This window comes from Nomascus leucogenys, chromosome 4 (assembly GCF_006542625.1).
Source record: "Nomascus leucogenys isolate Asia chromosome 4, Asia_NLE_v1, whole genome shotgun sequence".
Lineage (NCBI taxonomy): Eukaryota > Metazoa > Chordata > Mammalia > Primates > Hylobatidae > Nomascus > Nomascus leucogenys.
Window position 1 is genome coordinate 23,710,618 of NC_044384.1, and position 14,745 is coordinate 23,725,362.

Genomic DNA, 14,745 nt, shown 5'->3' on the forward strand with positions numbered 1-14,745 from the left:
AGTGCTGGGGCCATTGTCAGGGTCCAGTATCCTTCAAGTCATCCAAAAGTCTTTTGACTCAGACATGCTGGGCATTACAGAAGAAGGTTTAGAATCTCCATCTCATCTGGCTGCTTTCTGCTATGTTCACTTCACATCTCTACCTTCATATTAAACTGTCCTCCAAAAAATTCTCAAAATCAGCCCCAGATTGCAGGGTGCTCGTTTCCATCACCAACATCCAGAAACTAGAGCTCTTTTTTAACTTTAGCCATCAGCGGGTGTGCTATGAGATCTCATTGCGGTTTTGATTTGCATTTCCCTAATGACTAATGATGTTGAGCACATACTCATATGCTTATAGATCATTTGTGTGTCTTCTTTAGATACATTTTCATTCAAATTGTTTGCCCGTTTTTAAATTGGGTTTTGATCTTTTTATTAATAAGTGGTAAGAGTCCTTTATATATTCTAGATACAAGTCCTTTATCACATGTGTTTTGTAAATATTTTCCCCCTTTCTGTGCACCATTCTTTTACTTTCTTGATGGTACCATTTGCAGCACAAATGTTTTTAACTTTCGTGATGTTCACTCTATTTCATCTTTTCTTCCTTGTATTTTTGGAGTTGTGTCTAAATTAAAATCACAGAGAATTATGCCTTATATTTTTTTGTAAAATTTTTATAGCTTTATCCTTACATTTAGGTTGGTAATGCGTTTTAAACGAATTTTTAAATAATGTGAGTTAGGGGTCAACTTCATTCCTCTGCTTGTAGCTATTCAGTACCTTCTGAATCATTTGATGAAAAAAACTATTCTCTCCACACTGAATTTTCTTGGCACTTTTGTCAAAAATCAATTCATCAGAAATATAAGGGTTTATTTCTGAACTCACAATTCCTATTGCATTCATCTATATGTCTATTCCTATGAAATACCATGCTGTCTTGATTACTATAGCATTGTAGTAAGTTTTGAAATCAGGAAAGCTAGTTCTTTTGGGTGCACCTACTTGGAATCAAGCTTCTACAAATAAGGCTGGAGGGAGAGAAATGCCAACACCCTATCCTTTCCTGAATCAAACCATAGCCCAGACTTGGAGATGGAGGGAGAAGGAACCCCTGTCTACTTGGCTGTTTATGCCTAGGGCAAAGCTTCTGTAACATTGAGCTAAGGGTGGAGGTAATGGACTGGATCATAGCTCAGATGCCATAGACTCTCACAGCTTCTATTGAGATTTAGTAGATTTTTTCAAATTAATCTTTCTGCCCTTAGGACAATTTTCAGACAGACATTTTAAATGATTGCTCTGTATTTTTTTACCAGTTAAATTGGTTTTTTTGTTTGTTTGTTTCTTTAGGAAAAATGTGCACCGAGCCTCTTACTTTATTCAACAATTATTATTTAAGTAAAGCTTGAAGGGATAATTGAAACAGCTCTTGGAAAGGTTGTAGTGAGAACTCTGCCTCCAGATGCATCTGCAGAGGTGCTGCAAAGCGGTATCATTTTAGTTTGTATAACTTATTCAAGGATCATAACAGTCATTAATTTACTCACTCATTGATTCATTTAATAAACATTTTACCATCTTTCAGACACTACACTGGGTAGTAGGGATGGGAGGGCACAAAAAGAATACATCATTAAGATGTGATCTCTGTTCTAGAGGAACTCACAGTCTAGTACATAAACAATGTCTCAGCCCCCAAAATAAGTATGTTGTTATATTTTATCTAAGCAGAAGAATCCTGCTTGTTATGGTAAGAATCTTATGTCTAAAGAAATATCATCCTGATTCTTGATAATCAATTCTTAATAATTCTTTTTTTAACTTTTATTTTAAAGTTAAAAAGTAGTTTAAAAAGTTTAAATTTAAAGGAGTACATGTGCAGGATTTCGGGTTTTTTACATAGGTAAATGTGTGTCATGGGGGTTTGTTGTACAGATTATTTTATCACCCAGGTATTAAGCCTAGTATCCATTAGTTATTTTTCCTGATCCTCTCCTTCCTCCCATCCTCCACCCTCTGGTAGGCCCCAGTGTGTGCTGTTTCCCTCTTTATGTCCATGTGTTCTCATCATTTAGCTCTCAGTTATAAGTGAGAACATAACAGTATTTGGTTTTCTGGGTTTTATGGGTTTCCTGGGTTAGTTTGCTAAGGATAATGGCCTCCAGCTCCATCCATGTCCCTGTGAAGGACTTAATCTCATTCTTTTTTATGACTGCATAGTATTCCATGGTGTCTATGTACCACATTTTCTTTACCCAGTCTACAAGGAGAACTACAAACCACAGCTCAAAGAAATAGAGATGACACAAATAAATGGAAAATCATTCCATGCTTATAGATAGGAAGAATCAATATTGTGAAAATGGCCATACTGCCCAAAGCAATTTATAGATTCAATGCTATTCTCATTAAACTACAATTGGCATTCTTCAAAGAACTAGAAAAAACTATTTTTTTAACATATAGCATTTTTTATTCTCAGTCCACAATTATACATATTATACAGCATATATATGTGGCCTAGGGGTTACATATGTATTTTTAAATGTTTTATTACTTAAAGGATTGAGTATCAGTTTCCTATACAATAGAAACTGGACATGCCAGTACACAGGCAATCCATGAAGCACTGTTCACGTGTCTTGATTTTCAAAATAACCTTACAAGGTAAATTAGTAATATGCCCAATTGATAGATAAGGAAACTGTAAGAACTAGAAAAAACTGTTTCAAAATTCATATGGAACCAAAAATGAACCCAAATAGCCAAGGCAATCTTAAGCAAAAAGAACAAAGCTGGAGATATCATGCTACCCAACTTCAAACTATACTACAGAACTACAGTAACCAAAACAGCATGGTACTGGTAGAAGAACTTTCATGGTGTAAATACTCCCACCATGGTCAATTTCAAGCTACCAATCAAAGTCAAGTCATTCAATGTGGATTTGAAGAGCCACAAACACAACTGGCTCTTGCTAACTAGTGTACGCTATTTCCAGCACATTACAGAATAATCATGTTTTTAAGAACATTCATACAAGACATAGTGAAGTGCTTATAATACAGTATTAACTAGAAAAAAGATACAAGACTATATACAGTAAGATTAAATCTCAAATATATCTGCCTAATATTTTTCCCAGGAAAAGTTACTTCAAAATCCACCAGCACCTCCCAAAATTGCCACTCCCAAATAAAACACTCTTGCCCGGCCTTCAAAGCTTCTTGCCATATGAATTCTCCCTACCCATTCAACTCATTTCCACCTTACTCCAACTCTATGTTCAGACAATTTTTTTTTCCCTAGCAACACAATGTGCTAGTATTATTGTATTACTCCTATAGTCTATTATAATACTGTTATTTATATAATACTAAGAAAAATGCTGTTTCTGTGCTCAAGGGAAGTAGCAAAATTCCTCTTAAGGGTGGATTCCACTGTTGGGAAAATACTTCAATGGACTATTTTAATTAGACAAAGCTGGGACACAGGGGCTTGTCTGGAATGGAAGCAGCTGAGACCGGTTTTATGATGCAGACAATTGTTCTGCATAATGAAATAACGGCCTGTTCAGCCTCCCCGGATCACCACCTCATGTACTAGGAGACAGGACTTTAGAGAATACTGAAAGAAAGGATGAAAAAGAAGAGGTGGAGAGAAGAACTCCCACCAATAAAGAAGGAAAAACAAACTACAAAATAGTGGCAGCAGATCAGGATCTGACTGGGGCTGAGTTTTTGGTGAACTTCCCTAGGATGAATACCCAGATAACAAGGGAATAAGCTCTTGCTCAGCTAGAGAACGGCATTAGCACAGGGAAAGGAAAGAAGAGTGGGAGAAGCAGAGAGTGAGAGAGACCTGCAGATAGCTATCATTTGATACCCTGGGAATGACTCCTGGGGTTAGGAGGGGCAGGGGCGGTTAGTGTAGAAAAGATAGCATCACAAGAAGGAATAAAGACCAGGCACAGGGAATTCAGGAATGTGGAGTGCCTGAAAGAAGTTTCTTTTCCTCTTCCTCTTGGAGGAATTCTAAGTGGTGTTGAGATACAAAAGGGAAGTGTGACCCAGAATGCTGAGAGACATGGAGCTATAATTTACAGTTATACCTTCTTTTGAATTCTTTACTTTTGCTCTATGCATTAATCTCATTTCCCCAGTAGATTTTTCTAGCCCCTAAAAGAAGACCATACTTGTCATGTGTGTATATACACATATGTATATGTAGATGTGTATATACACATATGTATATGTAGATATGTATATGTAGATTTACATACATATGTAAATATATATTTGTGTTATACATATATATATTTTAGAGTTCCTAGTAATAATTAATTCACCTTGCACACAGAAGGTCCTCTCAGATATCCTGCTGAATAGCTAGGAAAGAAAAGATTAAGTAGTCACTCCTTTTGTGCTTGTTTTGTGTGTTTGGTTTCTCATTACTTTGTAGTTGGAAGGCAAATCTAAGTTTTGTAGTCAATCTTTGCTATGTTATGATTTTTAAATGGAGAGCTACAACCGCTATGATTGTACTCCACCGAATATATTTTATGTGTAATGTCTTTTCTAGCACATATATAGATCTCTTTTAAAATGAGATATCTATATACCTTTTAAACACATCTGATACACATTGATTTTTTTAATGCTTTTTTTTTTGGCAAGCAGATTGAGAGGTGTTGTCAGCATTTCCACAGCAATGTGGTCCTCATGTTCACAACTGAGATAATGTGTATGTCAAAGAAGAGTTTTATGCTTCATCAAAATCAGCATTCATGTAAATATCTAGGTTACCCCGATGATTCACGTCACCTCTAACCTCTATTCAATGTCGTCATAATTGTCAATTTCCAAAGCAAACTGAAAAAAGTTATTATATCAAAATATGGTAAGAAGTACTGCTTGCCAAATATAATCAACTGTTATTTATTTCCAAAAACATTATGTAAAGACAAAAGAATAAGTGCTATATACTCTTGGGCTTCAGTAACAAGGAAAAATGAAAGGACTCCTAGTCTTAGTGACTGAGAACTAAAAGTGAAAGCAGTTCTTATACTGCCCTGAGGAAAGGGCTTGAAAAAGTGCTTTATTTTTCTGTGCCTCAATTTTAAGTTTTTGTCATTACAATGACACCACTTTTCTGGTGTTTCATTGAAAGAGATAACACTTCTTTGAATCCCTTCTCTTCCAGGAACCCACCCCCATCTCGCCAGTCACGGATGAATCTCCTGGCAATTACTCCCCATCTTGTGTTTATTATACTTGAATAATGTTTAGAGAACTTTTAAAGAAAAGATTGAGAACCTCAGTCTCATCCTAAATGAGATGTACTAATATACATTTTCCACAAAATAGTAATAACTAATCCTTATTGAACACTCTTTTTGTGTCAGGGACTGTACCAAGTACTCTACAAGTATTAGCACATTTATCTTTGTGTGTTTAGTATTAATACAATTATATCACCGAAACCACAAAAGTAATAAAATTCAATTTGACAGTATGAATTTTAAATGGGATCGATTACACTGTTTTGCAGAAACTACACCTGTAATGTTGGGCTTAATCATGGAAGAAATATAGCCTTACTTATAACTTAAATCGCTTTTGTGGTGTAACTTTAATGCTATTTATACAGAGAATGCCTATTAACTACAAGCAATGAAACTGGCATTGGTAACATCAAAGCTTTATTTGATAATTAAGATAATCAAGTCCATTACTTAACAACTCAACTTTAATGCAATGTCCCTTGATCTCTCTGGAATACTGACTTGTTCACTTGGAAAGAAGGATCACATGACAGTGTTATAGAAACCTGCATTAAATGGGTAACTAATCCAATGACACCTAGAGTCGGAATGGGACTTCCTTGAATGCTTATGGTTGTGGTGAAGATATAATCCTGCTATGCAAAGCCTTTTGAGTCTCCATGACAATATTATCATGTATATTTTATGACTCAATTCTACCTTTAGGTTTCTCCATTTGGACTTCTGTGAAATCTGCATTTATACAGTAAGTTGTGCTGTCAGTTGACCTTCACTTGGAAGATACATTTATAATCATACATGCATTTGTAAACTTAAATTAAAAATCAGGTACTGAAATAGTTAAACAAAATTCTACATTTCTTAAAGAAATTGTGGATGCTCAGGGTTTTCTGTGCTCCCATTTGAGAAAAATGGTCTATATCATTCACTTGGCATTTCATCATATTCTTCCTGGTGCTGTTATTTAACCTTTTATGTATATTTCCACCTCTTATTTTATGTAGAATTAATTTCACATTTTTTGAATAATGCAAAAAGGCATATGAAACCTTTTAAAAGTATATCTATATTTATTTCCAAGTAACTTGCCTTACAATAGTCTGCCAACTTTTGAAGGCCTTGTGTTGATGTATATTTTAGAATGTTGTGGTTGAAGAAGGTGGCAGCAGTATGTGAGAGAGTTTCCAACACAGCATCCACCTGCCCAGTTACTTTTTGGTGCCATTTAGTCCCGATTTCCCATTAAATCATATTTTTTATCTTGAGATGTATGTTTGCAATGGTTGGGATCTTTAAAATATATCTGATGAGACTGCAGTTATAAAATATTCATTTTTATGATGGCCATCAAATGAAGAAATAGGAATAGTCTATGCATATGTATCTTTTTTTTTACATAATTATGTCATTTCATTCTCATGGTCTTTCTAGTTTTCCTTTCTCATCTTCTATTCAAGACACTAGATTTTTTCCCCATTATCTCAAGGTAGGATATAATAGAGTAAAAAGCAAAAAATAAAATAAAATGAAATAAAATAAGAAAGGATGCACATTTTATCTTTGTGTTTCAAAAGCAACAGGGAATCAAGAGGCATAGAGAAAACATTTGAGAACAGCTATGCCACCTCTCAACACATGGAGACATACAATCTCTCTCTCTCTCTCTGTGTGTGTGTGTGTCTCTCTTTTTTTCCTTTCTTAAAAAAAAATCCCCAGGTAGGAAAATGTAGAAGATCAAAAGAAGAGAAGAAAATGATGAGAGTAAAACATGGGTGAGCACTGTTTAGGGTAGCTTTCCATGAAGGACCCTGGAGAGGTGAAGACTAAAGTGTGTGATCTCTGAGAGCTTGGGAACCTGATCTCTGTGCCCATGGTAGACTTCTGAAGAGGGGGCAAATCATAAAGAAGAAATGGTTAGTGGGTTTTGGCTAATAGGCCTATAGACAACCACATTTTTTGTCCTACTTTGTGCTTAAGAGTGGCATAATTTTCATGCCACTGAGTATGGCACAGAAATAGTGCCAAGAAATCCTTGCTTTAAAGGGTATAGGCAAATAGGAAGAAAGAGGAACTCTTTCTTCTTACAAGCAACCTGCATAAACAGAGAAACAAGGACCATATAAAGTGATAGGTTCCTAGATGCACAGTCAACATTGAAGATCCAAGGACCTGACACAGTATGCATTGGTACTGTATAAGCATCAACAGCTCAGATATGGTAGCAGGAAACAGAGGACCTCAGACTGACGGAAATTATTCTAACACATAAGGTGATAGTTAGGGTTTTCCAGAGAAACTGAGCCCATACTGCTGTCTGCAAGCTTGAGGGTCAGGAAAGGTGGTATAGCTTGAAGGCCTAAGAGCCTCTGAGCTCATAGTGTAGATTCATGTCCTAGTCTGAAGGCCTGAAAACCAGAAGTACCAGCTCAAGCAGTCAGGCAGAGCATAAATTCATCTTTTCTCCATCTTTCTAGTCTACCCCGGCTCTCAACAGATTGAATGAGGCCCATCTCCACTGGAGAAGGCCATCTGCTTTACTAAGTTCACCAATACAAACATTAATCTATTCTAAAAACACTCTCACAGGCACACTCAGGAATGATGTTTAACCAGGTATCTAGGCATTCTATGATCCAGTCAAGTTGGCACATAAAATTAACCATCACACAGAATATATGTGTTGCTATACCTTCTTGAGGAATTGACCCTTCTATTACAATAAAATAATGTCATTATCCCTAATAAAATTCTTTGCTCTGAAATCTATGTTGTCTTTTGGTAAGTAGATAAGTAGATTCCAGCTTTCTTTTGATAAGTCTTAGCATGGTATATAATTTTCCTCCCTTTTACTATTATCTTATTTGTCTTCATATTTAAAGTGCCTTTCTTATAGGCAGCATATAGTTGGGATTTTTTTTCAATCCAGTTTTACAACTTCTGCATTTTTTTTTTGAGATGGAGTCTCGCTCTGTTGCCCAGGCTGGAGTGCAGTGGCCTGATCTCAGCTCACTGCAAGCTCCGCCTCCTGGGTTCACGCCATTCTCCCATCTCAGCCTCCCGAGTAGCTAGGACTACAGACGCCCGCCACCACACCGGGCTAATTTTTGTTTTTGTGTTTTTAGTAGAGACAGGGTTTCACCGTGTTAGCCAGCATAGTCTCGATCTCCTGACCTCATGATCCACCTGCCTGGCCTCCCAAAGTGCTGGGATTACAGGCGTGAACCACCGCGCCTGGCCAACCTCTGCATTTTAACTGAGGTATTTGGACCAATTACATTTAACATGAGTCTTTATGTGATTGAGTTTAAATCTATCCCACTTGTTTTTTGGGTTTTTTTTGGGGGGGAACTTCTTTCTTCATAAAAATTTTTTTCAAAACAATTTATTGTTCAAAAATAATTTATTGTTATATTCTTTGTTGACCTATTATCTATAACTCTTTGTTATTTTAGTGGTTGTTTTAGGGTTTAAATATCTGCCATATATCTTTAACTTACCAAGTTATATTATACAAGTGCAAATATTCAAATTATATTATACCACTTCACATATAATACTAGAATCTTATCAGCATATTCTTTCCCTAACTTTGTGCTTCTGCTGTCATACTTTCACTTTTAGATATGTTATAACCCCACACTGAATTATTTTTCTTTAATCATTTATCATTTAAAGTGATTTAAATATTAACTAAAACACATATATTATATATTTATATATTTTGTATTTCAATAGCTTTTGTGGTACAAGTGGTTTTTGGTTACATGGATGAATTGTATAATAGCCAAGCCTGAAATTTTAGTGCACCCATCGCCCAAGTAGTGTACATTGTACCCAATATGTAGTTTTTTATCCTTCTTTTCCCTCCCACCCTCCTCCCTTCCGAATCTCCAAAGTCCATTATACCACTTGGAATGGCTTTGCATATATATAGCTTAGCTCCTACTTATAAGTGAGCACATTAGGTATAAGTGAGAACATTAGGTATTTGGTTTTCCATTCCTGAGTTACTTCTCTTAGAATAATGGCCTCCAACTTCATACTCCATCCAAGTTCCTGCAAAAGACATTATTTCATGATTTTTAATGGCTGAGTAGTATTCCACGGCATGTATAGACTACATTTTTTAATGCACTCATCAGTTGATGGGCACTTAAGTTGTTTCCATATCTTTGCAATTGTGAATTTTGCTGTGAAAAACATATGCATGCAGGGGTCTTTTTGATATAATGACTTCTTTTCCTTTGGGTAGAAACCCAGTAGTGGAATTGCTGGATTGAATGGTAGATCTACTTTTAGTCCTTTAAGAAATCTCTGGGCTGAGCGCAGTGGCTCACGCCTGTAATTCCAGCACTTTGGGAGTCTGAGGCCGGCAGATCACAAGGTCAGGAGTTTGAGACCAGCCTGGCCAATATGGTGAAACCCTGTCTGTACTGAAAATACAAAAATTAACTGGGCGTGGTGACACTCGCCTGTAGTCCTAGCTACTAGGGAGGCTGAGGCAGAAGAATTACTTTAACCCGGGAGGTGGAGGTTGCAGTGAGCTGAGATCATGCCACTGCACTCCAGCCTGGGCGATTGAGTGAGAGTGAGATTCTGTTTCAAGAAAGAAAGAAAGATGTTGTACTAGTTTACATTCCCACCAGCAGTGTATAAGCATTTCCTTTACACCACACCCACACCAACATCTGTTGTTTTTTGACTTTTTAATAATGACTACTCTGGCTGGGGTAAGGTAATATCTCATTGTGGTTTTAGTTTGCGTTCCCTGATGATTAGTGATGTTGAGCATTTTATCATATATTTTCATATGTTTGGCCATTTGTGTATCTTCTTTTGAGAAATGTCTATGCCATTTGTCCACTTTTTGATGGGATTATTTGTGGTTTTTTTCTTTCTGATTTGAGTTCCTTGTAGACTCTAGATATTAGTCCTTTGTTAGACACACAGCTTGCAAATATTTTTTCCCATTCTACAGGTTGTCTGTTTACTCTGGTGGTTATTTATTTGCTATATAGAAAGTTTTTAGTTCAATTAGCTCCCATTTTATAAAGTTTTGGTTTTGTTGCATTTGCTTTTACGGTCTTAGTCATAAATTCTTTATTTCAGCCAATGTCCAGAAGAGTTTTTTCTAAGTTTTCTTCTAGATCTTTTATGGTTTCAGATCTTAGATTTAAGTCTTTGATCCCTCTTGAGTTGATTTTTATATGTAGTGAAAGATAGGGATGCAGTTTCATTCTTCTACATGTGGCTCTGCAGTTTTCCCAACACCATTTATTTAATAGGATATCCTTTCCTCAATTTATGTTTTTGTATGCTTTGTCAAAGTTCAGCTGGTTTTAAGTATTTGGTTTTATTTCTGCATTCTATATTTTGTTCTATTGGTCTGTGTATCTACTTTTATACCAATTCCATGCTGTTTTGGTAACTATAGCTTTGTAGTATAATTCGAAGTCAGATAATGTGGTGCCTCCCTATTTATTGTTTTTGTCTAGAATTGCTTTGGCTATTCGGGTTCCTTTTTTGTTTTATATAAATCTAAGGATTTTTTTTCTTTTTCTGTGAAAATGATACTGGTATTTTGATAACTGCATCAAATGTTTATATTGCTTTGGGGAATATGGTCATTTTCATATTGATTCCTCTAATCCATGAGCATGGGATGTATTTCCATTTATAAAACATTTATATATTTACCAATGTAGATGCCATTTCCAGTGCTCCTCATTCCTTTGTTTAGATCCGTATTTGCATCTGGTATCATTTTCTTTCTGTCTGAAGGACTTTCTTTTAGTGCAGGTCTGATGTAGATTAATTCTTTCAGCTTTTATATGTTTAAAATGTATTTAGTGTACCTTTAAATTTGAAAAATATTTTTACTGGATATGGAAGTCAAGGTTGACAATTTGTTTTCTTTTAATACTTGAGAGAATGTTTCCCCTTTATCTTTTCAACTGTATTATTTTAGATGAGAAGTCCGCTGTCATTCTTATCTTTGTTCTTCAGCGTGTGATGTGTTTTCCTCCCCTTCTGCCTGCCTTTTAGATTTTTCTCATTATCACTGTTTTTGAGCAATCTGATTGTGATATGCTTTGGTATTGTTTTTCTGTATTTCTATTTTTATTTTTTTTTTATTTTTATTTTTTTATTATACTTTAGGGTTTTAGGGTACATGTGCACAATGTGCAGGTTTGTTACATATGTATCCATGTGCCATGTTGATTTCCTGCACCCATTAACTCGTCATTTAGCATTAGGTGTATCTCCTAATGCTGTCCCTCCCCCCTCCCCCCACCCCACAACAGTCCCCGGAGTGTGATGTTCCCCTTCCTGTGTCCATGAGTTCTCATTGTTCAATTCCCACCTATGAGTGAGAACATGCAGTGTTTGGTTTTTTGTCCTTGCGATAGTTTACTGAGAATGATGTTTTCCAGTTTCATCCATGTCCCTACAAAGGACACGAACTCATCATTTTTTATGGCTGCATAGTATTCCATGGTGTATATGTGCCACATTTTCTTAATCCAGTCTATCGTTGTTGGACATTTGGGTTGGTTCCAACTCTTTGCTATTGTGAATAGTGCCGCAATAAACATACGTGTGCATGTGTCTTTATAGCAGCATGATTTATAGTCCTTTGGGTATATACCCAGTAATGGGATGGCTGGGTCAAATGGTATTTCTAGTTCGAGATCCCTGAGGAATCGCCACACTGACTTCCACAATGGTTGAACTAGTTTACAGTCCCACCAACAGTGTAAAAGTGTTCCTATTTCTCCACATCCTCTCCAGCACCTGTTGTTTCCTGATTTTTTAATGATGGCCATTCTAACTGGTGTGAGATGGTATCTCACTGTGGTTTTGATTTGCATTTCTCTGACGGCCAGTGATGATGAGCATTTCTTCATGTGTTTTCTGGCTGCATAAATGTCTTCTTTTGAGAAGTGTCTGTTCATGTCCTCTGCCCACTTTTTGATGGGGTTGTTTGTTTTTTTCTTGTAAATTTGTTTGAGTTCATTATAGATTCTGGATATTAGCCCTTTGTCAGATGAGTAGGTTGCAAAAATTTTCTCCCATTCTGTAGGTTGCCTGTTAATTCTGATGATAGTTTCTTTTGCTGTGCAGAAGCTCTTTAGTTTAATGAGATCCCATTTGTCGATTTTGGCTTTTGTTGCCATTGCTTTTGGTGTTTTAGACATGAAGTCCTTGCCCACGCCTATGTCCTGAATGGTATTGCCTAGGTTTTCTTGTAGGATTTTAATGGTTTTAGGTCTAACATATAAGTCTTTAATCCATCTTGAATTAATTTTTGTATAAGGTGTAAGGAAGGGATCCAGTTTCAGCTTTCTACATATGGCTAGCCAGTTTTCCCAGCACCATTTATTAAATAGGGAATCCTTTCCCCATTTCTTGTTATTTTTCTGTATTTCTTATGCTTGAGGTTCATTGAGCTTCTTGGATCTTTAGGATAATAGTTTTTACCAAATTTGGAAAACTTTCAGCCATTATTTTTTCTAATAATTTTGTCCTCCCCCTTTGGGATCTCCCTTTATGTCTATATGAGGTCACTTAAAATTTTCCCACAGTTCACTGATGCTCTATTCATTTTTAAACATTCTGACATCTCTCTGTTTTTCATTTTAATACTTTCTATCACTATGTCTTCAAGTTCACTAATCTTTTTTTTTTTCTGCAAGGTCTGATTCAGTGTATTTTTCATCTCAGACATTGTTAATAGTGATGCAGACATTTGTACATGAACAAGTTCAAATATTGTGTCGCTAGTTAACTTTTTATCTACTTAGTAAACTTATGGAATGTAGTTATAATAACTTTTACTGTCCTTGTTAGCTAATTTTAATGTTTGCATCAGTTTTGCTTCTGTTTGAATTAATTTATTTTTTTCTCCTTATCAGTGGTTATATTTGTGTGTGTGTGTGTTTATCTAGTGATTTTTGATTGAATGCCATATTAAATTTACTTCTTAGGCACTGAATTTTTTTATTTCTATAAATATTTGTGAGTTTTGTTCTGCAACATAGTTAAATTATTTGGAAACAACTTCATTTTTTCTGGTCTTCTAATATTTGTTAGGCAGGACTTTAGCAGTATTAATTCTGAGGTTAATTATTCTCAACTACTGAGGCAAGATCCCTCTGTTTATTCCCCCAGCACCATGTGAATCATGAGACTCTCTAGTCTGGTTGATGAGAACAAGTAGTACTGTCAACTCTGTATGAGTGTGGGGCATCATTATCGGTAATCATTTCAGGAGAACTTTTTCAAGGCCGTGAGTAGCCTCCTCACACACGAGGTCTGATCAGCATTCAGCTGACTGTTTAAGCGGGGAGCCCTCTGCAGAGCTCTGGAGTTACTTCTCTGTGCAGCTCTCTCCTTTCCCATACTCTACTCTGTGTAATCTAAACCTCTTGCCCTCCTTGGTTGCTCAGCTCTGCCTCCTTCAACTTAAGAGACACTGCTAGGCTCTGGTTGGGTTCTCTTCCTGCGCTGAAACCTAGAAACTCTCTCAGGGAGGTATTCTGAAGCAATTGTAAAGCAGGCATATTTAATTTGTTTTAAACTGTCTTTAATTGTCTGTTATCCAGTGTTTTGAAAACCATTGTTTTATCTATTTTGTCAGGGTTTTCATATTGGTTTGCTTTGTTTTTTACTGTTTGAGGCAGTAGGGTAAACCTGATCCCTGATTCCTTCTTAGCCAGAAAAAGAAATTCTCTTATTATTTTTTAATTTGCCTCTTCCCCGAGCAGCACCTATAGTCAATTTCCTGTGAGGTAATGGAGCATGCCAGCCTTCAGACATCTCGACAATGATGCCTTGGATATTCTACTTCACCATTGGGTCTCCAAGGTTACCTGAGTGAATGAATGTGCTGTAAAAATTTTTCTCTATCTAAGTGACAGAGGAAAACATAAAGTAAAGTTTCAGATGGGTTTCTATGTCATATCATGTTTCCAGGTGTACTTCCATAAAACATTATTGATTCAAAACTCTTTAATTGGTAAGACAAATCACTCAAATGATACTAGACTAAATTTATCTTTATGGTTGATTTTTTCTTCATAAAAAAGACAAGTATACAGTGTACAAAGGATGTCAACAAGAAAGGATATAAGCTAATTTTTAAAAGACTACTCAACATAAGTAGATAATTATGAGCAAAAAGCTTTGATCGTTTAAAACCATCATTGCCTATTTATTTAAACAAGTTACTTAAGGTCTCTATGACATAGTTGAATAAACGAGATCTTTAAATGCCTAGTTGAGTTATTCCGTCTCATTATGAATTTTCTACAGATTTTTTAGTCACCACAGTAAATGCTGATAAGCACCTCTGCATAGCAGATGGCCCCTTTTTCTTTTATACCTGAAAGTAACATTTTTTTTCTGTTAAATGTATTCTTCAATTCAGCCTGCATTTCTCTTTTTGAAATCTGAATTATATATTGATA